Raw genomic sequence first — 25,011 nt, 5'->3', positions numbered from 1 at the left:
CCTGGAAGCCAGGATGAACTGTCCTTATGCCATCTGTAGCACGTTTGCCTGCTGAGTACTTCTCATGGTGGGGATTCCTCCACCTTCCAGTGCTTTGCTATCCTTACTAGTAAAAAGGTATGTGTAAGCCAAGTCTCCTCTGTTGCAATTTAAGCCCATCTTTTTTTCTCCTGTCCTTAGGAGACATGAAAAAACAGGTTATTCTCTTCCTAATTACTGCAGCCCCTTACATAAGATTGTTCCCACACTTTTTCCTCTATTTTTCACTTCCATTCAATCAATCCTGAAAAAATATACTCTCTCTGATCAGCTTCCCTCTGATCAGCTTCCCACAAAGTTCTTGCCTAGACTTCGTAAAACTAGCCCACACATTTCTTGAAATTTGAATGCTCAGCAATGGGTACTGTTTTTCACTAAAAGCCCAGCTTGCGCTGAATGGAGTAGGATTCTTTCACATGCTACATAGGTTATAACCCCAGCTGTACATCACCTTGAGGTGTTTGCCTTGCTCACTGCAACATGACGTTGGTGACCCGTAGTTCACCTCGCAGACAGAATAATCTTCAGATCTTTTCTCTAGAAAAATGCCATTTAGCTAAATGACTGAATGATGCCCTTTCATAGAAAATGTCAAGTCATGGTAAGTCATTACATTGGACCTAGAAATTTGCACGTGGAATTTTGCGCTTACATGTTTCTATTGCTTTTGAATGGCAGTATTTCTGAACAAACACGTGTGCTTGACATTTTGCTTCTACAGACCTAGAATCTGTTTCGAAAACCTGAATTTCAACACTGGAAGTCTTGCATAGCAAGTACCAAGGCACAAGCCAGGGCCTGTGAAAGCAGGCATTTCAAAGTTGATGCATAAAGAACAAAGACGATAAGTGCAGAGTGGCATGAAGGCAGAGAGAAAAAGGCAGGCAATTAGAAATGGATAAACGGGTTCAGTTTAAACAAAGTTCTTCCTAAAACGAAACCAAATTTAAACATGCTGAAGGCTCAGAAAAGCCTCATGTGCAACTCTTCAGTTCATCGCTCTTCAGTCAGCAGTTTTCTCTTTTGGAGAGGTCTGCTCTTCCTGCTGCCAGCAGGTGCTTTGGAGATACTGCGGGGACGCGCAAACCACTTCAAGCAGCTGGAGTACAAGCACTCTACAGTGCTGCAGGTTTGGCAAAAGGGCTGATCGGGGCAATGAATGAGGGGCTCTGCTCTCAACTGCAAGCACACTTTGCTTACAAACTGTGTGCTGGTGACGTATTTGGGCCCAAATAAATTCCCCGTTGACTGGCTGGTGGTTATTAGAACCAACTTGCAAATTTTTCTGTTGATCTTCAGTTCTGTAGTGTTATTACTTTAGTGTAATCCTAGGGTCATCTAGGCAAAAAGTGTCCAGGTCAGATCCTAGTATCCACACCTATATTTTCATTCACTCCTAGTGCTTCTGTAGGAACAAAAGACTGAAAACAAACTGCATAGAAATTGAATATGAAACTTAGTATGTGGCTTTTCATTACAGTATTTTATAGAATGAAAATTCATGAAGTTATAGTTCTACAAATGTTTGGTCATTAGAATGGTAAGAGACAAATAAATTACTCCATTGCAAATGAGGAAATTTCTGCACAGTGTTGTCTCATGGGTGTATGCTTTTTCTCCTGTTCTAAGTTACCACCAGTTAAAACTAAGATACAATTATGAAAAAATATGAGATGATTCTTCCCTGCATTTATGGCTACATTTACAGAAGGAGAACTTCAGTAGCTGATAGAAACAATTCCTGAGCAATAAAATAATTGATCGTGTTTCAGAAAAAAAGTGTGATTTTTTTTCTTGTGCTTGTAGAAATGACAAATAAGTAATCCAAGGATTAAAGTCTGAAGACAACAGAGCTGTTTATTTGAGCAGCGAGAGCAGCAGTGGGAATTAAATGAATAATTCTAAGATGACCCCTGACTGCAGAACTGTTGTCATAGTGCTCTATAAATATACCATCTCTGTAAAAATACTGAATTTTTACTCTGTAAAAATTCCTCATGAATGGTCCCTTGTACTATATATTTCCCCCAGCCTTAGCAACACACCCTCTTGTGGCACATACCAAGGGGCATGCAGCCCTCCAGTTCAGGCACTGCCAAAAGTTGGTACGCTGAAGCTGAAAGTTGAAAAATGTGTTTAATTGTCATATTTTCAAGGCCAAGCTGTGCAGAGACAGAGGCGGATAAGTCCCCGGCAGCTTTAGGGGACAGAAGACACTAAAATTTAAATTTCTGGAAGAGATCTAGCTGAGGGCAGGCTTTCTGGACCCACTGGAGCAGTCAGACTGCAGGACCAAGCTGGCAGTCTGCCTCCCGTAAGCCCTGGCTGCCAAGCATCCATCTGCCCCAGCTCTGCCCCGAGCCGGCTCTGCTCCCTACAGATACTTGTGCCAAGGGGTGGGTGTTGCAAGCTACAGACAACCCCAGGTGCCCAAAGGCTTGTGGCCATGTGTGTGAAAACACACGGCGCGTGCTTTTAAATCTGTCTCTGCGGTCAAAACGAAGGCAATGGCCAGACTGTGAAGGGTAAGTGAACTTCCATGGGTCTCACCAAATTCAATGCAACAGGCCATAATGTGATGCCACAATGTCACAATTGCCAAGACGTGACTGTAAGTAGAAGATAACATAGCAGCTTAATGAGTCTTCCTTCACCCCAGTTACATCAGTAAGTGTTTTAGTGTGGTCTTTAACAACCAAGGCTTCCGCTGTAGGTAATCATGGAGTGTGCATTCGAAGAACAATGTGAATACTAGCAGCGTGCTCTGAAAATTGAGGATAGATGCTAGAGCTATAATATCTCTTCTTTATCCAATAAAGAAAGAAGAAAAACTCCTCCAGAGTGCTTTCTAGACAAGACAGAAACATTAAATAATTAAAAATGTGTGTCACAAGGTTTTATGTGTTGTCAGGTTGTAGCAGCTCCGGGAATATGAGGCCACATTGTATTCTGTATGGTTGTTTAAATACGGATTTTCTTTCTCGCCTCCATCTGGTTTTTCTTCCAGATCCATAATAATAATTACAGTAATAATAATTCTTATATCATGATTAGAAAGAGGATGAGCAGCCTATCCACTTGGGATCAAGACATGAATAGTTGGCACCAAGGGAAAGTTTATAAAACATTTCCTGGTGTCATTACACCCACTCAAGCTCCGAGGAAAATTATTATCAATACTTTGTACTGAACTCTTATCAGTTGCCATGACGATTTCACTGTTATGCAAAATTGAAAATAATTTAAGATCAAAAGAATCATATTAGCATGTAAAATTTGTCTTTCTGATAAAATTAATCATAACAAATATAATTGACCTGCTTATGAAACATAATTGCCTCGGAAGAAGAACAGTTAATGTTATATTTATTAAGTACGGAGAGTAAGCACACATAAGGATTAGTACTGTAATAAACCATATAAGAACCAATATCATGAGAAAATCACAGAAACATGCAGATTTTATTTTTAAGATGTCAAGATTTCTGTGATTAATAAAATTAGAATTAATATTCATATAATAATTTGGACATCTATTATTGGATCTTTTATATTTGTACAATACTTTTATACATTACCAATAATTTTTAATAAACTGTTTTAAAATTTGAGCTGTGCCTTCATCAAAGAAGTTCAATTGATCTCCCATTTGATCATCCATTATCTTGCCAAAGGGAAGGAAAATTAGTTCCTCTGAAAAAAGTGGTTGACTTTTTGCTGGTTGACAGTCAGCAAATGCATCCCATTGCTTAAAAAAGCAGTAGTAAAAGAAGAAAAAACAACTACTGTTGTGCACCTCGAAAAGAAAGCCTACTATTCTAATGAGAAGGAAGAAAAAATTACCAAGTGACTGTTCTTCAAAAGCTCATTTCCTACCTTGCCAAAGTCTATGCCACTGCTGTAACTCCCTGACCTTATGTAGCACGCAGAGCTGCTAGGGAGGCTGGCGGTGTAAAAAGGGGATAAAGGCTGACATGCAGCCATTTACACAATACTGGAAAAAGTTTTCTTCCAGCAGGATTTTACAAAGTATGCGAGCGGGAACGGGCAGAAAGCATGCACTTTTGTGCAAAGAGGAATTTGTAAAGTGCTGCCGTGCAGCTAAGGGCAAAGAGAACATATGGTGCTAGGCATAACCGGGGGTTAATAGGATAGTCACCATCTTGCTTGCAACACAATATGCCTATGCGGCTAAAAAATACAAATTTCGAGGGCTTAAGACAAAGCTGTGCCTGTGGGGACTGTGGCACTGTGCCTAGCCTGTGAGTTGCCAGAGAGTATGCTGCATCCCAGCCCCCAGCACCAGCACTCAGCCTTCCTCGGATGGCCGAAACCTAAATTAGTGTCTGTCAGCTTGTCTGCATAGGCAAAAAAGTGAACTGCTTCTTCCATCAATGGGCAGAGCTTGTGAAGTACGGTCATTGGGGTATACAGGAGCACAGCCGCACACATGCAGAGTATCTTGACTTCCAGCAGAAAGCACAGGCCCCGGTTAATGAAGCCAAAGCGGCTCCCGAATAGGAGCTCAGCCTACAGTGAAGCTCATGCATGGGTCCTTCACCTGCCACTGGAGATGTCTTGCCTCCCTGTTGTATTTAGAGGTTTTCTAAAAAAGGATTCTCCAAGCATGGCATACTTTGCCACGTAAGATGCACCCAGCAAAAGGGAACTGCCAAGCACGCTGATTTTCTTGGTTCCCAATAGTCCTGTGACTTTGTCGCTCTCTCAGCCCAACACAGTACAGCTCACCGGGCGAGCTAAGAACAAGATCTTACGTTCAGTTTCCCGATGTCTCACTCCAGACCTTTAAACCCATGTCCAAATTTCTCCATGGATCACTTCAGACATAATCTCCTTTACCCTCACAAAACCTCTCGGATCTTGTTCCCCTCCAACCTTACGTTCCTCATTTAGGGCTGGGGTGTTGGCTGCTCCCTCTGACCAGCCCCTGCCATGATCACCAGCTCCTACATCTCCTGCTACATTTCGATAAAAGCATTTTCACACCTTTCCCAATGCTGCTACTCACTTTTGGAAGGCATTCCCCAGAAACACGAGCGCAGCTACGCCATTCTTCCCCTTTATCTCCTTGTTTAAAATTTTTCTTTGTCTAGATGCCAACAAAGCAATTAGCCACAGTTACGCTACTAGCATGCTGGTGGCTATCAGGATGGCTGATCTGATAATATTTTTTTTTCCCTCCTCTATTTGCCTGAGCACATCATGCATTGTCTGCTGTTGTAGATTTCAAGCATAACTGGATGGGGACAGGAACCCCCATTATCGTTATGTTTTATTCTCTGCCTGTCACAGTCAGGTCTCCAGTCTTAACTTGATCTCCTTTGCTACCCAAATACAAATTATTATATTTGAAGAATCCTTAAAGTTGTGCCTAATATTGAAATAATACATCCTTTCGCAGCAATAAAGTAATTAGCAGATCTCCTTCTCCTTTCAGATTAGTTATATTATTTCTCTGGAGCCTCATAAGAGATGCTGGTAAGGTACAAAAGAAGGTAAAGCCATCAATATTTAACCCACACAACAACACTGTATGGGAGACTTGTCACAGTACCAAACATTTCTGTGTTGTGGGAATTTAATTATGTCTTGCCTGTTTCATGGAAACTGTAACCTAGATACGGAGCCACCAAACTGATAAACATAACTCAATATTTGGCATGTTATGAACAACCATATTTCAGAGGAAATTATTTGACTTCATTTATATAGATCATAAGCCTGAAACTAAATTACAGCCACGAATTTTGGCTCAGCAGAGTTCTCTGAACTGTAATAGCAAAGTCTGAGATAAGGTCTGGGTTTTTTAGACTCCCAGGAAACAGAATGAAACTTCCCTTTCTTCTTATAATGTCAACCCTACCACTGTACATTTCTCCCTATAGTAACATTTTTAATTATAAGCCTCATTCTCCATGTAGTTGGACTAAGTGAAAAACAAAAGTGCTCCGGGTTCAAACAAACTGCCACAGGTTGGGAACAAATGATAAACAGTTTTGTTCGCTTATTTTATTCATGTGCAAGACAAAGAACAGATTAAGACTGACTTGGGAATGTCTTCGCTTTCTTTATAAAATTAAAATGTGACTGCTTCATGCTTTTTTTTCAACCACTCAAGGTATTTTCTGATGAAGAACATCAAACTCCAATTTTCATAAGCGAATACAACTGGTAATTACAGCTACTCTAATTAGCTGTAGAAAGTACAGCTTTCTTTTTTCCAGCATCCTTACAGGGAAAGTGTCCTCAAATCTCTCTGGTTGATAAATGAATAATGAATTTAGCTCACTGTGCCTCAGCAGAGGAAAACACACGATGTGAAAATCTCAAAAACAGTAGTATACTAAATTTTCAAGTCAAACATAACCATAACAGTTTCCCACCTATAGATGCCGTAGATTAACATTTGAATCCCATGCTGATCTTGAGTATTTACAACTTCACAAATAAAACAATAAAAGCCCAACATAATTTTGAAGCTGTTGCTTTTATCAAACATCTCACTTATTCTCGTTCAGCGTTAGAGCACCACAGGAAAGAGGGATTACACTATAGAGATGTAAATTAGCACAGAAAGTCAGTGCTGCTTTGCTTAAACTTTGTGATAGTATCTCCAAGGAACTTACCATGTATTTCAGTCTGACACAATCTTATTTTAATTTCTAAATGCTTGTGGTATACTGCATACCTCTATACAAATAAAAACCACTTTATTCTTAAACATCATATGATATTTAAACGATTTAAAAATTAAACAAACTTGCTGGATCAATTTCCCAAGTTCAGCTGAGCTACACTCGACACTGAGCTTGCAAGAAAATCAAAGAAAAAAGTGACTTTTGTTGTTTTCACCTTCTTTCCTTTGTTGCGTCTCTGGCAGTTGCAGGAGTGTCTTTGAGAGTCTGTTCATTTCAAGGTGCTTCAGATTTCATCTGTACCATCTTTCTTTATCTCCAGCAATTATACACTTATCAGGCTGACTAAAAATAATTCAAAGGAAGACTTTGTTCCACTCTATTAAGGAGTTTTCAGCATATCTGATACAAGTTATGTAGTGATAAAAGCTATATAATCATGCAATTAATTATTCTCTCCTTTGCGTAAATGATGCATAAAGTTTTGTCACCAAGAAGAAGGGTTGGCCTTCTATTCACTGAGACATTAATATTATTAGGCATTTAGATGTGAAAATGTGTACTTAATTAGGATTACGACTTGAATTTACAAAAGCCAAGATATTCAAATAGTTGATATCCAGTCTAACCCACCTGCTGGTGTTTTCTTGCCTGATCAAGCCCAAAATAGTAACATTATTAACTTTTCATTTCTGGCCTTCGTTGTTCTATTATCTCCCTGAAAAGGTAATATGCCCTGTTTAGCTTTAGAATTAAACTGTAGGTAGTCACTTGTCATCTTTCTCCATGTTTTCACTTTATTTCACATCATCGGTCTTAAGACTGCCAGACTTACGCTTGGGAGAGAGTGGTGAGTGTCTGGATGCTGAAGCTTTGCCAAGGTGGCTCCCCAATGCCATCCAAACGGATCAGACACGGTGGTTGTGATTGCAAGGTAGAAAGCTACTCACGCTACCGCAAAGTTGTTAACGTGGGCTAGAAATCAACTCTTGTGCTGACAGCTACTCACCAAAATTTGCCTTCTCTTAGAGAATCCTGCATTTTAGGGTTTAACTATTTTGAGACCGCATTTTAGAAGTTCTTGTGAATCCTTGTCCCACTGCCTTACCTGAGAGAAACCTAAAAAAAAAACAGCTGGAAAGAAAAATAACTAGAAGGAATTGCTCAGATTCCTGCTAAGACCACCCAAGTACACTTTGCAGTGCTTTTACATACAGAAGAATCTCATTATTTTGTACTTCATTATTCATATCTTGGGTAAGCCACACAATCCAAGCAGAAGTTAGCGAGCTCTTCCCACATCCAGTAAAAAAAAGTTAAGAGCAGAAGCTAGAGGGATGCTTTATTTCCAGTAAATCGTTGGTGTTACAGAAAGAAAATTCACTGCTTTCACTTGTCTGCAAATATTTAAAACTAAAACTGAACTGCCAGCATTAATTAAAGCTAATTCTTAGAGTCCTCTGTACTTCAAGATAACTGTACTGTCACATTCCTCAAGAATGCACTTTCTTTTCAGAGGAGCAAGAGGTATAATGCTGCCAACAAAATTTCGGCAAAGCTTTGAATCTTCCCCTTCCATGGGGAAGTATGTAAATAGATGACTGAAATGGAAATTGTTACATAAAAAACTGAATCAGCCAGAAGGAATAATTTTATTTTTTTTTTTAATTCATCGTCATGAGATGATACTAATATGGAATCCAATCAAGTCTGTGCTATAAGCAGAACTTTGGATCAACACAATATCTCCTTCAGGACAGACAGGACATATTTTCAGTGCCTTCCATTAAAAGAATTCATTCCATTTGTAGAGTCCAAGGTTAGTGTAAACCAACTTTTCTGAGTAATAACTAAGTGGAAACAAATCCTGTATGGCAGATACAGAAACAACTTTTAATTAAAGATATGAACATTGTTCAGATATTTCATTCAGGTTCTGAAGAACTACTTTGCGTTTGCTCTTGTTAACTCATTTATAACCCACAGCAGCCTTGGTCTGGCCTAAGAATGCCAAAAACTGAAAATTAAACTGAGTAACATTATATAAAGTAACAGATGGGAAAAGGAATGGTTTAAACACAAAGCTAAATCCCACTGCTGGAAATTAAGCACAAGGCAAGGAACAAAAAGCAATTTATTCAAAGGACTAAGTCCGGCAGCTGAATGGCAAGAAACTCATAAATATCATTCTGTACAACATTAAAAATAAGAACATCTGTTTTACTATAATTATTACAAACCTCCAGGTTTAGTGCAAGTCATTCTTTTTATGTATAAGGCCACCATTCTAATCAACAAAGAAACAGCACTGCAAATGTGGGATCCAGCCCAAAGGTTTTGTGCAGCTTGAAATGTTGCAGACTTTTCACATCTTTGGAGTTTAATTGTTAATGAATATTCTGGCTGTTGCTTTTCATCCAACTTCTGTCTGTGGTCATACTTTCATATAGCAAGTTTTGTGTCAAATTTTTAGTCCTGCAACAAATCCAGACAAAGATGGAGATGGACAAAACATACTTACTTTTTATTTGTGAAAAACATTTTATGAACTTTTTTTTTTAAAGCGAATCTGTTGTTAAGGATATGTTACAGGAGCTACTGGCCTCTACTTTCTCACGTGACCCCTTTCTCATGTGATCCCTTCATTTACCACTATTCAGGTTTCCTGATCTGGTGCTTTCCCCCACCGTGGACTGCGTTCAGGCAGGATGGTGAATGTCTGAGCTGCAGCCACTCAGGAGAAAAACAGAGGTTTTCCTGAAGAGAACTCCCTGCTGTGTGGTGTGCCCTATCACATCTGGGAAAGGGAGCAGAAGTCACGAGACAGCAGATAGCCACTACACAGATTCCTAATTCAGGTCCTCAAGACCGAAAGCCTGACCACTGCATCCACCTGGCCCAAGCATCCGGCTTTTCTCTCCAGATACCTGAGTGTGGTAAGGACGGACCATGCCTGGGCCACACCCGGCTGCATGGTTGAAACATGCACTCTGATCCAAGATCCCAAAAGCACTTTCAGATATCACAGTGCAGGCTTCAAGTCGGTGATGTCCTTTCCAATGGTCTCTTGGCTGTTCTAGCAAATGCCAGAAAGAAACGTGTAATGCAGCTGGTAACTCCAAGCTCCGGTTTCTCCCCTGGAATTGAGCAGATCTCCTACACTGCAAGAAGCCAGTTTGGTTAACTGTAGAGGTATAAAAGTGGACTCACACAAAAGTCATTATTCCTGCATGGTTTATGGGTGCTTTACACTTTTTTGTCCTTATTTTGATATATATTGATTACTATATCCTAAATTAAGAATGGAAGTAAAATGGGAAACATTAAGTGATTTTCTTGCCTACAACTGGATAAGTAGGGAAACATGAACCGAACAAGCTGTAAGCTGAAATAAAGGGAAAAGTGGTGATTCGGAGTGACCTTAATTCATCACAGGCACATGCTCTTCTAGCATTTAATTAGGACTCATGTGTGCAGAAAAACAAATTTTAAAATATTCTTAAGTCAATCCTCCAGAAGACAGGAAGATCCGTGTAAAAACATCTTTAAATGTTTTAACATTTAATTTTAGCGTGTAATTTAGTAGACAAAATTAAGCATTAACTAAGGTCTTTCCAGACTTTGATCCAAAGAGTTGAGGCTGAGCAACAAGTCCAATCATTCAGTGAATTAGTCTGCCAGTCAAGGCCAGTTGCACGAGGGCAAATGTTCTCAGCATCATATCTTGCCCTGAGGCTGATACTTGTTCCTGGAGGCAAAAGACGGTATCAGTTTATCCAGTTATTTTAGCAGATAGACAGCGTGCCAGTCTATTTTACTATTCAAAGCAATTTGACTTTACCTGCTGACAGCTTCACAGTTAATTCCAGAAAATGTGTGCTGGTAGGTGATCTGTTCTTGCATGCTACTGAATAACCTAACTCTTCACTTTGAAAGTGTTTGTAGATTGTTCATAGGGAATACATTTCCTATGTCATCAGAAATAACACTTTTTTCTCCTGCATACTTAGGCTTCAGCTTACAGTAGATGTGTTTCTTGATGGCATCTTTTGTTTGTTGGTCTCTGTTAGACTTCACGATGAAACTAGTCTTGCTGTGAGGTGAGTCACTGTCATCATTTCAATTACCAAAGAATTATTTTTCTAAGTAATATGAGCATTTCTTGCTATGTAGCATTTTCTAGTTAAGAATAGCTAAAATCTACATCAAAACATCACAGTTCTGTGTGTTATTTTTGTTCTCCTCCTACTCAATGCACAACTAGTAACACTTTTAGTGACGAACATCTTCCACAGCCACAAACTCTTTGCTCACACTGGCTGAGATTCTGCTGTCTTTCCTTGTTAGGAAACCAGCTTTCCAGACGACCTTTCTCCTTTCAAGGGTTTGCATGTTTCCCTTTGAAACTACATCTCATATTCAATATTCCTCAGGAAACTGCTGCAGGGACTCCTAGAAGTTCTTCCTTAGTGGAGACCTTGTTGCCTACCTGCTTTCATAGTGTGGTCTCCAGGAGATATCCAGTGTGAGTGTGCTCTTGCATTACCCGTGACTTTGAATTTTTGTCAGGTTAAGCCAAATTTCTGTAACAACCAAATTGGAATGTAATTTAGATTCTGGACAGCATTTAAAGGGGGTGGGAGGACAGGACAACCAAAAAACCATGAAAGATGTGTAGGTACATGCTGCAGCGATGGCGAGGGCTGGGTGGCAGGTGAAGACGGTGGGAAAATAAACTGTGGTAGATGGCTTGGGCAAGGGAGTCCTTTTTCATTTCTTGAATAAAAGTCCTTGCAGCTGAATAAGGTCTGTTCTTGAAAGTACTTCCATGTCCAGTAAAATATGAGGAAAAAGTATCTGTCTGTGTTATTCTGGTCCACGCATTAACCTTCTAAAATGACTTTTTCAAAATATCATACTTCTAAATGAGAATACGATGTAGCAGCATAAAAAGGCATCCTCTGTGACAGAGGGAGAATGGAATGCAAAAGAATTTACCAATGCAAATAGCAGTATTGGCAGATTTAAAAAAAAACAAAAAACAAAAAACAACAAACAACATAGCACATATGTTTGCATATCTAGTACAGGAAAGGTTAAAATTCTAAATACCTCCAACCTTACCTAACAAGTAGTTTTTATTTGCTATTCAGAGTGTCTTTTAGGGATTCTTCAAAACTGTCAGAGATAAACAGTTAGTTCTATTAGCAAGTACCATGCAAACCATACATGCAATAAAACTGCGAAAATAGCTAATCCAAAGGACATCTACTTCCCATTTTTGACAAGTACCCAGATTGGCAAATTCCACAAAGGCCAAGGAGGCAGATAATGTTTAAGATTATATTGTTTCTGTATGTGAACAGGTTTTCCTCTTTGGTCCCAACAGATTTCCTCCAAATCTCAATTTTAAAACGTTTCTGTTAATGAATCATATGCTAAAATTCCCTATCGGTCTTACAGCTATGAAGCAGCAAACCCAGTCTGGCACCGTGAATCATAATACTTAGTGGCTGAAGAGATAACTCAGAAAAAGAGAGACGTAAAATTCAGAGTCACAGTTACAAAAGTAAAACTCCTGACATTTCCCCCTTCCATTTTTCCAACCACACCAAGTGCGAAATGATTTAAGGTCAAGTCCTCACTAGGCAAAGCAGTGTATGCTCAGTATACTGTGAAAACCACCAGCCTTATTATCACAGAACCTGTTTAATGTGAAAAAAATGAAAAATGTCAGTAAGCCAAGTTTTACCAGAGAAAGAAAAACTAATTCTAAGGAAGTTCAGGGCTGAATGGTGCTGTTATAAAGATGATAACATTTGCCTCAGCAGAAGCAATGCTTCCCTGGATCAATTCATCATTCCCCTTATCTGCTACTTCAAACCCCTTGTCATTCACCTTCAAATATTACCATTTCTTTTCAGACAACTAGAAATTAACTTCAGACTAGTTCTTACAGCCAGTAACTACAGTAAATTTTTAAAAAATATTTGCCAATAGAAGTCTCAAAAATGTGAAGGACATGGTTAATCTGAAGGCTTACAAAGGAACCACTTTTGTTAATTTATTTTTACTGTATTGCTAGCTAAGATGGTTTCACTGGAATTTTTCCCTTCTGTGAACTCTGTGCCCTCTAGTCTTTTGTGCCTCACGGGGTCTGAGTGGATGTGAAGAAAGTGCACAGCCCCTGGGTGAGTGATTACGTACTCTACTACTACCTATGAGGGAAGCAATGAACTATGTCCACCAGCCTCCCTACAGTCCATTACAGAAGTCATTGGTTTCTTTACACCAGTAGCGGATGGTGTTTTGGACAGATAAATAAATTCATCAGCTTTGTGACTCAGGAGTGAAACATGCTCTATGAAGAGCTTGGTCCATGCTTGAGATTTATCCTCAAGTTTTTTTCCACTCTGAATTTTCTACAACTTCAACATTTGCAAACAAAATTCTTCTCCCCTCCTGATCTGATGTGAATTATTCATAATTGGCTGCAGAGCTACAGGGAGGAGCCTGGGCATTTTTGCACCTCTGTCTCTGCCAAGAGCTGAGGAGAAGGGCTCTGGCTCCGGCGTTTCCTGGCAGAAGATGACAACCATCTCCCTGCTCCAGCACCAGTTTGAGATGCTCTGGATCCACCGAGCTGTATCCTCCCCCAGTCTGCTGGCTTGCCACCAAACATGCATCAACATTCGGATACGCAGTCGTTGTGCCAGGTTGCTGTCTGCGAGATGAGACACCGAGGCTTAGCACTTTCATTTACATGCTCCAAGAGCCATACACAATTTCAGACCTGACTTATGCAAGTAAATAAAGGATTGCTGAAGCCTAGCCCCTGCAAACCCAAAATACCCATATTCCTCAGTAAGTTCACAGGATGTTTCAAAGGACCTGCTTCTTCAAACCCTTTCCTATTGCTATGGTCCACATCCTACGGTATGAATGAAAAGCAATAATATCAATAATATCCTCATTTCAATCGCTGCACAGGGCTAACAGGCCTTGTTAGCAAATTATTTTCACAACAAAATGTGAGATAATTGGACTACAGAAGCAGTGTAATTGAAACACCAAAAAAAAAGTGGTGCAATGCTTACACCATTAAATAATTCCATATGATTTGGAGATATTCCATTATCTCTAGAATGTCTTTTCAAAGGGAATAGATGAAATGACATGTCCAGAAGTTTCCTTATATGATCAGTGGACTTCGGGATTTTTTTCTGGTTCTTAGCTTTCTAAGTGAGAATTCAGGATATTTCAATAAAACATGATATCATATCTAGGTGAAGAAAGATTTTACTTTAAAGATGAACCTGAAACCTTTTCCTACTGCACAGACGACTATAGTTCAGCATCCTGAATCTATCTTTTCTGTGGAGGAGTCAGAGAGCCAGGCTCATATTTAAAATAGTCCTGGGCAAAAAAAAGGAATCTTAGAGGTTTAATTCAGTCTTTCCTTAACTTTAATGGGAGCTGGACCAAAGCCTGTCCTAGATGAGCGGTGGAAGCAGACCCTCCTTGCATGCTTGTGCCTGCAGAAGAAGCCTGGAGTGACCTTCTTCATACAACAGATTCAATACCTTGAGTATCACAGCAGTGACCTGAGCATAGAGAAACCCTGGATGTAGCTGGAGATACTTTTACAATATGAGTTACTGACTGCTGTGCAAAGCACCTGTAGGGACTTGTCTTTCAGTAGATGTTGTTTAGGTTCATGCAGTGATATTCGTTAAATGTTCTGAAGGTTTTAAAAAGGCCGACATTTTTCTTGTTGTTTTGTCTTGCTTTCACACGATTAATTACTGGCTACCCATTAGAGTGTAAGTGCTAATGTGTCGGACTGGCAGAGGTGTAGGAGGGAAGCCTACCTCGACTGGCTGAACGAGCGCTTTCCCAGACTGTAGCCAGACTCTTTTCAGTGGTGCCCAGCGACAGGACAAGGGGCAATGGGCACAAGCTGGAACACAGGAAATTCCATCCGAACATAAGGAAAAACTTTACTTTGAGGGTGACAGAACACTGGAACAGGCTGCCCAGAGAGGTTGTGGGGTCTTCTTCTATGGAGATATTAAAAACCCACCTGAGTTCCTGTTAGAGCCCAGGATGCTTACAAGAATATTTCAGAGAACAGAGTAGATATTTTACTTTATCAAAACTTAGCAGAAAGAAAAAAAAAAAGTAAAATGATACAGTCCAATAAACAGGTTTTTTTAATATTCCTGATTCTTTTGTAGTGTCACCAGCTTCACCTACTTCTGAGAGCTTGTGGATGCCATAAAAACTTCACAGGTATTGATAATTTCCTTCAGAATTACACAGTAATCACAGTATCTTTTTTATTGCTTCCAAGACTTCTATCTGAATACTACTAATTCTTGTATAATGATCTTTTTATTGACAAAGAGTTTGTCTAAGTAAGAATCAACACCATGTATTTGTAAATAATTAGACTACTCAACTGCTGATTACAATACTGCATTGATTGAACTAATTCCTTGACTTCCTTACTAAATGTTTGTGTCTAGAATCTTGGTCCTTTGCATTCTTCGTTGTTATATTTTTTAAAAAATTACTAAACCACATATGTGTATGTGTATTTATGTATGTATTTCTGCCCATTAAGTGATTAGAATTGCCGCAACTAATAGACAGTCACAGTGGTGGCCCACACAAAGGAAACAAACAGCAGTCACACATCATAAAGCAGTCACTTGAACAAACTTATGGCAATCAACCACGGACCAAATTAAGCCCCTAGGAATGATCAATGCAGATGAACCAGTGACAATAGTTGTCCCTAATATGGTTGTGGGACAAGCCAGAACAAAAGATATTGCATTCTCGATAGTGGGAGGGGAATGTTAATGATATGTCACTCTCTCCACAGGAGTCACTGGAGATGGATCTCCGTGGTCTGTGCGGAGCCATCAGCTGTGTCCCCATGCAAACGTGGACTTGGCAGGCACTTTCTGAACAACAGTTTGCAGGAGGAAAGCATGCAAACGAGAAAATGAGAACCAAGGAGGGCAGAAGAGAGGGTTTCAAGACTTTTTGTCCTAGGACAAAATCTACTTCTTTGAAACACTTCATAAATATCAACACCCCACTCCCCCAAGAAAAAAGCAAGCAGACAGCAACAACTGGCTGAACACTGGTCTTTCTAGAAGCAGCTTAATTACAGCAACTTTTGATTAATAACATTAATAGCAACACTTACAGAATCAATCATTGCTAATTTCTTTCCTATTTTATATAAAGAATAAACTCTCTAACGTGAACCTCAGCCAGAGCCTGTTGCAGAAATCAACCTTCCCAGTCAAAAAAAAAAGTGAAGTCAGGTGTGAGAAGAGAAAAACAAAATGCTTTCTATACCCTTGTGCTTTCGCTGGTGGAGAAACTCTTTACAAATTCCAGTGACAGGCAATTTCTGGCCGAGGACTTTTACCAACAGCCAGTACATTTACCGATTGCTGGAAGCCCCCAAGTGAAGACCAACAAAAGATCTAAGAGCAGAGTCCTCAACACATAGCCTGTGGATCTGCCGGGGTGCTTTAAAATCTAGCGCAGGTTATTTGAAAGGATTTGTCAGGGCTCTTGGCTGTCTCTGGTGCCGTGGGACCGTGCTCCTCTGTGGCAGCACTGCCTGTCCCTGCCTGGCTCACCATGTAGCTGCCCTCGCCCCCCCAGACTCGCCTTCCCCTGGGGAGCAGCCCAGCTCTTGCGGCTCCCCAACGGAGTTGTGTATGAGATGATTTTAAAACAATCCCTTTAAATGTCAAAGCACTTTCCCCAGCTGAACATGTTACATGGTAACGCATTATTTCTTGGCCCTTGGTTCAAGGCCAGACAGGACATTTTATGGTCAGTGTGGGAAAAGGAGCAAGAATTTTTTCCTGCTTTTTTCCCTGCTCTGCTTTGCTAAGTAAGCTGAGCAATTACTGTCGTGCACCAGAGAAGACTTTCCAGCTGTGGAAAGTCCCACAGGAGAAATTTTGAGGAATAAAATGCCTCTAGAGTATTCTGTTAGGGGGTTACTCTCTGCTCACTGTACTGCCAAGGCAGATAATTGACCCTTCGTGGAAGAGGCACATAGCGCTCAGCTCCAGATGTGGTAGCTAGAAGGACACGGCAACTTTTGCAACATTCACATGCTATCGAATAACTGACCCTCAGGAATCTCACCTGTCCCCATATCTCCGGTGGAAACACGATACTAGGCCTGGCCATACCTATCTCAAGGAGGTCCAAATATACGGGGAATAAAAACATGCTGCTAAAATGGTGAAAAGAGTCTTAAAGACGTTTCCCAGAAATCCATTGAATGCTCAAGATGTCTCAGGCTTCTAACAGTGGCTATCCACATCCAGATGAAATAGAAGTGAAACTGTTAGAATATCAAGATTGTGTGATTTACGAAATGTTTTCTGGGATGTTCCAGCCTTGTGCTTGTTACTGATTCACTGCCTATTTCCTGGCCGAAGAGCAGGCCTCAGAGCAACTTTTGATGTGTTTTTCTGAGGGCTTCTTACCATGGGACCATGACAACTCTTAATTAGGAAGCTTTCTGTGGGTTTTGCCCAAAGCCACTGTCAAAATATCTCGGCGCTGTTCTCTATAATGGTTAGAGATATTGCGAGGTTTTTGCACGCATATATAGATATATTCATAAATATAGAAATATCATCTAAATTTCTAGTGCTTTTAGCTTTGATATAGATTGCAAAGCCTTGTGATAATATTAGATGGATGTAATTTGTCACTCAGCTCTTCACCCTGTACCTGCACTCAGGTCCCTAACCCATCTGCCAGGGACACCACTAAGCATTTCAAACAACTCAGCAAACTCTAGAAGCTCCCATTCCTTCCAAAAACACAGTTTGGCAGAATCATGTTTTCTCCTTCCTCTCCAACTGTGCAATTCACACACACCCACGGACTTGCCTTCCCTCAAAACCTCCTGGCGTGAAGGCTGGATTCAGTCCAGAAGCCACAGGATGAGGAAGAGTTACTGATCAAAGTGCATTTTTTCTACAAGTTTTCCATGCCCCGTAAACCTGCGCTGAGACTAAGTGTCCTGTTATTTAGTACAGGAGGGCACTAGGGGCAGCGGCAGCGGGATACTGGCAAGAGGAGAGGAAAGGCAGGGGAGGGCAATGGTGCAACTAGGACTGATGCGGTGAAGACTCCCAGCTCCCACCTTCCCTTTTTGGCTCCAGACACAACCTCAAAACCTCTGAGGCAGCAGGGAAAATGAAATCCAGCAGTAATTTGCAAGGGAAATACAATTAGTGCATTAAGGTCCTTTCACTAAATAATCCCTTTTTCTCCATCACAATAGTGCCTTCCCTTACCTCTGCTGAGAAGGGCTCTAAACTCCACAGGGGACAGGCTGAAAACCACCACTGAGAGTCACTCGATGGTTGTTTTTCTGCACAGAAGCTCTGTTGGAGTATCATGCGTTTGGAGTAAAGGGGGTGCACAGCTACCGCCCTTTTAACCTTTCAGAGATGCTGTGGAGAAGGAAGGGGTGACAGTAGGACATCCAAGCACTTTCCTACATCCCAGGCATACTGAGGACATTTTCTGTTGTTGGGGTTTTTTTGTTTTGCTTTTTTCCCAAAGTAAATTGCAGATTATTTTTAAATCCTTTATTTTGAGCTGGTAGTATGGTCACAGTTTACCTAACTTCGCCATCTAGTGCCAGAGTCACTCACCACTTGCTAACAGCAATAAAGGCCTAGGGAGACCCTAGAGGGCAAGACATTTAACAGAAAGAATATTACATCAAATATGTGTTGTCTTCCACAACAATCTTGCACATCAAATCTATGTTTTCTTAATGTAAGTTTGTTCTCGAGTTCATTGGCATAACTTCACAATTACTCCACTCGCTTTGTTGGAATACTTGCTCTGGAGGCAGTATCAATTTTGGAGAATTAAAATAATTGAATGTCACGTCTAAGTGCAAAGAAAGTTTTAAACTTTGTATGGGAATTCAAAATGTTTTAAGGTCGTGTTTCAAGAAGTGACGATGTTCTTGCGAAGAGGTTGATGATAATGGCTGCCTTCACACTCCAGGTACCAAAGACATGATTATTTTTGTGTTGATAATCCTTTTTCACAGAAACATTGGAAGAATCATTGAAAAAACTGTCTGAAGATGTTCATTTGCAGATACTATCATTATAAATACCGGTTCAACTGTCCCTTGTAGGACATTACATACTAACTCTTCCTGCAACTCGTGTCTGAATCTGTTTTCTCCAGCAGCACTGCAAGTTTCCTACGTGGCTTTTTGAATCATCCGTTTAGCTTATAAGAACTTTTAAAGTAAGATCTATTAAACCAGCTACATGAGAACTGATCCATCATAGCTACCTACCACCTCTTCCTCTGCTGAAACACTGAAATAGATGCACTTTAGAGGAGAAAAACAGATTACAAATTCCAGCAGAAAGAATGTGAAAGCAGGAGACAAGCTGTCCTCAGACACAGGATTCCAACAGTGATTGGCACAAAACCTTAGTATTTAGTATATTTACTAAAGTTTTATGTTTACTTAAATTTTATATTTATTTAAACCTTAGTATTTTAACTGTATATTTATTTAATCATTGTTATTTAGTATATTTATTTATTCAGTATAAGGCACAAAACCTTAGTATTTCTGAGCTGCAATGAAAACTATTCCACTTTGTTACACATTTTCCATCACAAGTGACGTAAAACATGTGAGTGAGCACGCAGTCCCTTCCCGCAACCCAACGCCAAAGAATCCACCCATCCATCCTGACAGGTAGTGATAAAACCTTAAGGGCAAAGAACACGAACTCCCGACAAAACTGTTTGAGTAAAGACTGGCAACAGTGACTATATGAATTCACCCATTCTTACCCTACAGTAAATTTGAAATTCAGAAGAGGAAGAAGGAGAGAAAAAGAGAGTAAGGAGCAGGTTGCACGCACTGCTGGGCATGGGAGCATACTCGAGCAGTTGCCAGGGAACCATTAGAGTACTGTAGATCCACGTTTCAGCTTGGTTTATGGTTACTGCTCACGTAAGCAAGCCATAAGATAAATAGACCTGGCGTTAAATCAATGAAAATTATTCACAACTAGGGGGAGGCAAACAAAGGGACCTGGACTTTGCCTATACCTTGAACTAGGACCCTAAAGCCCTTTTCTTCCTTACAGAACATGGTATCAAAAGACTTTCTGTAAGACAAGAAGTGCATAAAAGTTAACTCCTGTGAACCCAAAAAACGCTTGAAATAAAATCCTCTCCCCAAAGATAGAGACCACTTGTCAGCGGAAGTGCTGATTAATGACCTGTTTCAATCAAATATTTAAGCCATTCTTGCCTAAACTGCATAAATATAGAAAAAGAATTATTTAAAAAGCTCTATGTGTTTCTTGGCAACGGATTATTTGGTTTGGCAAAGTGAAATGCATTTTCATAGGACCTCTGATGGAGTTTAGCAGGAAGGTAATACACGCAAAAGTCATTTGACTTGGCAGTATGAGCTAAATGGTTGCGGAGTGATGAATGATAGCACTACATTTATATTCATATTTATATAGTAGTTATGTTATTTATATAGTACCTCTTAAAAATAATAGCACTTTAAGATTTTCTGCAACAGAATCCTAGGAACTTACAGTGCCCGTGGAAACACAGTCCAGTGCTGCACCAAACTGTTCAAGGGGGACGCGCATCTGAGAGGAGCCAGCCTTCCCCCAGGCTGTAAAATCCTCTTTGCTATTTAATTCCATGAAAATCTGGGAGGCTACAGGGAACAAATGTATGTTTCCTCTGGATTTCCTTCTCCCAATTCTTGAATGAATATATTGTAAATAATCTTCCAAATGCTACAAACACTAGAGTTCACTGCACTTACCGTGGTAATGATACGGTAATCGTATGGTATGGCGTGACAATGACCACATGACATGTGATCATGGAATAAACATTGTGTGATCACAGACACAGCGATGAACACAGCCAAAGCAGCAAATCTTTGAAAACAGTTTATTAATTTATTAATACAGACTCTAAATAAGTCAGTTTCAGGTGTTAATACGGTGGTGTTATACGGCTTAATGATCTCCCGCATTTATCAGTAGCTCATTCCAAGAGCACAGGACTTTGGAAGAAATCAAACCTTTCATTACAGCAGGGGACTCAACACTAGAGGCTCCTTAGGTCTCCCTCAACAAAGTACCTTAACAAATAGATATCACACGTTAAGAGGACAGACAACAGCCCAAAGTATATGCCATCTCAGTCTTTCAGATTTTGTAAGTTGTGTCTGGAGATGTTCACTGAACACAACCTCTGTGCAAGCCGTTGTTGAGAACTGCCCCAATGAGAGATGCATGCTGAGTAGATAAGAAGACAGAACAGACTGAAAAACAAAACCAGAAAAAAAATATTAAGAAATGCCTCTCATCTGACTTTAGGAATTTGCGTATTAGCTCAGCTAGACAGTTCTAGCAACGAAAAGCCAAAAACCCTAAGCAACTTCTCTGCTCACTGAAATTGTCGGGCCAGGTCTGTTGCGGAGGTGACTTTGCCTCAGCTGGGTCACGCAGGGGAGGGGCTGCCTCCTTGCGCACCAGCCGTCCTTGCACACCAGAGGGTCTCTTCCACTCAATAACAGCTCTGCTACAAAAGAAAGCGTTTTGTAATCTTGAACCGACCGGCAAATTTTGCAGAGGAGATGTCAGACCCCCCGGATTCCAGCAAACCCTCCCGTGTAATATTAGCTGTGCATGCGCAGTGCCAGAGGGCAGCCCAAGAAGAGGGGTGGCAGCGGGCACCACGGTGTGACGCACAGCACTGCAACTCCTCGGCAGAGCTCTGGCAGGGGGGATCAATTTGGGGCTCCTAGGGCAAACTGCAAAGGGGCAAAAATGCATTTCAGGTCAATCTCAATGTTTGTCTCAGCCTGAAAACAAGTATTTCACACTGCCCTTTATACTTCATGTCTCAGTATTTCTTCCCTCATTCTGCTTTACAGATTTGAATTAAGTAGACAAATTTGGTCTCCAGAATTTTTTTTAAATTAATTTTTTCATCTAAAGAAATATTTTTATGTCCTCATTTTAGTCTTATTGCATATTAGTTTGAAGGAACTTAAAATTGCATTTTGATAATTTGGTGTGTTGACTGTAGCTGGATGCCAGGTGCCCACCAAAGCCCTGACTTTTTTCACTCCCCTCCTCAGCTGGACACAGGAGAGAAAAGGGTCATGGGTTGAGATAAGGACAGGGAGATCACTTGGCAATTACCGTCACGGGCAAAACAGACTCAACTTGGGGAAATTAATTTAATTTATTGCCAATCAAATCAGAGCTGGGTAATGAGAAATAAAAACAAATCTTAAAACACCTTCCCCCCACCCGTCCCTTCTTCCCAGGCTCAACTTCACTCCCCATTTCTCTACCTCCTCCCCCCAAGCAGCACAGGGGGACAAAGAATGGGGGTTATGGTCAGTTCATCACACGTTGTCTCTGCCGCTCCTTCCTCCTCAGGGGGAGGACTCCTCACACTCTTCCCCTGCTCCAGTGTGGGGTCCCTCCCACGGGAGATGGTCCTCCACAAGCTTCTCCAACGTGGGTCCTTCCCACAGGCTGCAGTTCCTCACAAACTGCTCCAGCGTGGTCCCTTCCATGGGGTGCAGTCCTTCAGGAACAGACTGCTCCAGCGTGGGGATATATCCTGAGTGTTAAAACTTACCATGTGTAAGTTGCACAGCCCTTCAGCTCTGTGTGCGTGTGTGCACAAGTCCTGCCAGCAAACCTGCTCCAGTGTGGGCTCCTCTCTTCATGGGTCCACAGGTCCTGCCAGGAGCCTGCTCCAGCGCAGGCTTCTCCACGGGGTCACAGCCTCCTTCGGGCATCCACCTACTCCAGCATGAGGTCCTTCAGGGGCTGCAGGTGGGTATCTGCTCCACTGTTACCCTCCATGGGCAGCAGCGGGACAGCCTGCCTCACCAGCGGCTTCACCACAGGCTGCAGGGGAATCTCTGCTCCGGTGCCTGGAGCTTCTCCTCCCTTTCCTTCTTCACTGACCTTGGTGTCTACAGGGCTGTTTTTCTCACATATTCTCACTCCTCCCTCCAGCTCCTCTTGCACAGGTTTTCTTTTTTCCCCTCTTCTTCAACATGTTATCCCAGAGGTGCTACCACTGTCGCTGATGGGCTTGGCCTTGGCCAGTAGCAGGTCTGTCTTGGAGCCGGCTGGCATTGGCTCTATCAGACATGGGGGAAGCTTCTAGCAGCTTCTCAGAGAAGCCGCCCCTGTAGCCGCCCTGCTACCAAAACCTTGCCACAGAAAGTCAATACAGATAAAAAAACTTAACATCTAAAACATTTTCACCAAGCTTGTGAAAACTAGTCTAACTTGTGCACTAATGCTGATTCTCTATAAACACATAATTTAAAATTTACATTTTTTCCACTATGTCAAAGAAGTTGGTGATGCTTTCTCCCCCAGAGAAACCAAAATATAGTTTGCGTATTATTTAAATTAATAACAAATTACATAACAAGTAGAAATCATATTATGTTACAGTTTGTGAAGAAAGCAGGAAACATTGAAACCTCAGGGGAAATGCAGAGAGCAGAATGTAATTAGTCATATTAATTTCTGGCCAAAAGATTAGATTTTATATCTATACACTTATTAAAAGTTTTACTAAGTGACAGCAGCTGGCAAAGACTTTGTAATTGTATACAGAAGACGGCAATAAAGACATTTGGTTATCGCATGACGTTTTATACCGGGCACTGCATTTTCTAAAGAGCTGGGGAGACTTTGTGATGGGTCTCAATTCAGGTCTCAGGACATGAAGCATCTTTTGAAAATCCAGGATCCATTATTGAGACACTCTGTTCTCCAGCAACAGCCTGACTGATTCGTGACATCTGATGTGGGTGCGCGATTAACTCACGGCAAGAAAACAGGCACCCTGTGCTAAAAAAATAAAGGAATAATTTTCAAAACTAGCTGTTGACGAAGATGCACAACACTACAACTGGCTTTTGTTTATACTCAGTGCTGCTCACTGCTTCTCCAAGAACTTCACTCCAACTGAGTGTAACGAACCACCGGAGAAGTAAACCAGGCAGGTCGTTCACAGATAGCTTTCAGATATCGCCCGCTAGTGATGGTACCAAAGTGCCGCCTTGGCTCCCCCCTAGACCTCTTCTCCTGAAGGGAAGCTTTCCCACCTGCACCTTGTCAGGCCACAGCAACTAACACACGTTCACAGCTCAGCTGCACAGCAGGAATGTTTCACCTTCTGCTGGAAGGTCCCTCAGACACAGGGCAGAGCTACCGAAACCCCCGCCGCCACCGGCAGAGGTGTGACTGTCCTGGGCACCTCTTTGAAATGTTTCTCAGTCTGCTCCCCCGAGCAGGGCTGGGGAGCGCTGGGGGAGTTCACGAGGGAGCTGGCAAACAGCTTACACTCACAGAAGATTTTCAGAATTAATTATTTTCTGAATTTTGCACCGATAGATTTCTCAATTTTCATTTATCCTAGTAGAGTAAGACCTAGTCTGAATCAAATGTTTTCTTCCGGAACAGATGCCAGGAAGATACTCACTGTATGAGTACTGGTAGGCATGTCCTGCCCAGCAAAAGACCCTTATTTTTTCCTCATCTGAAGACCACAGGTCCCCTTACCTGCTGAGTCCTCATAAGACCTGGATGGTACTGCTTTACAGGCTTTTATTTATTTGGAAACATAGCTGTTGATACATCTTACCAGCTTCATTTTTCTTTCTATGCTTGCAGCTGATTCTTTTATAGACTTTTTTTCAAACTAAAATAAATGTATTGAACTCAAAGGCAACTTGTGTAACTGATGTAATTGCTATTTTTAGTTTTACTATGAAGAAATATACATTGTCAGTGTTGTTGTCAATATTAAAAACATACATATGCTTGTCTCTGTTGGAAAGAAATCAGATGCAAAAATATTAATGGTGTTTTAAGTATTACAGGGCTAAACACCAAAATGTGTAAGACTAGTTTATGCATTCAGACACTGATGCATTGTCTTGTCTTTTTTTTCAGGAATACAACTTAAAAAAATGGTCTTAATAAATGCAAAATAACAAGTGTCCTACCAAAATTTATTGAAAAGCTATTGATTAGAATAGTCAGCTTGCCTTTATCTATTTGGAGAAAGTAAAATTACCCCCATGTGAACAGAAGCTTAGGGGGTTTTTTTAGTCAGTATTAGAATTTCCAAACAAATTACCCAGAGTAGCTATCCTGGCTGAATAACTCTCCAGCTTTTCCAT

General features: G+C 40.9%; 1 long non-coding RNA gene across 1 annotated transcript in view; it reads left to right on the top strand.

Moving 5' to 3' along the window:
• The window catches only part of LOC134516125 (uncharacterized), an 83,994-nt gene extending 67,398 nt beyond the window's left edge, over positions 1–16,596 (top strand). Inside the window, exons 2-3 of the long non-coding RNA XR_010071227.1 lie at positions 14,933–14,987; positions 15,586–16,596. This is a non-coding gene — a long non-coding RNA (uncharacterized LOC134516125). The remainder of the gene's footprint in view (positions 1–14,932; positions 14,988–15,585) is intronic.
• The last annotated feature ends 8,415 nt before the right edge of the window (positions 16,597–25,011 follow it).

The sequence above is a fragment of the Chroicocephalus ridibundus genome, chromosome 5, assembly GCF_963924245.1.
Source record: "Chroicocephalus ridibundus chromosome 5, bChrRid1.1, whole genome shotgun sequence".
NCBI classification, from domain to species: Eukaryota; Metazoa; Chordata; class Aves; order Charadriiformes; family Laridae; genus Chroicocephalus; species Chroicocephalus ridibundus.
The sequence above is the reverse complement of the archived record's forward strand: the minus strand, read 5'-3'. Positions and strand labels throughout refer to the sequence as shown.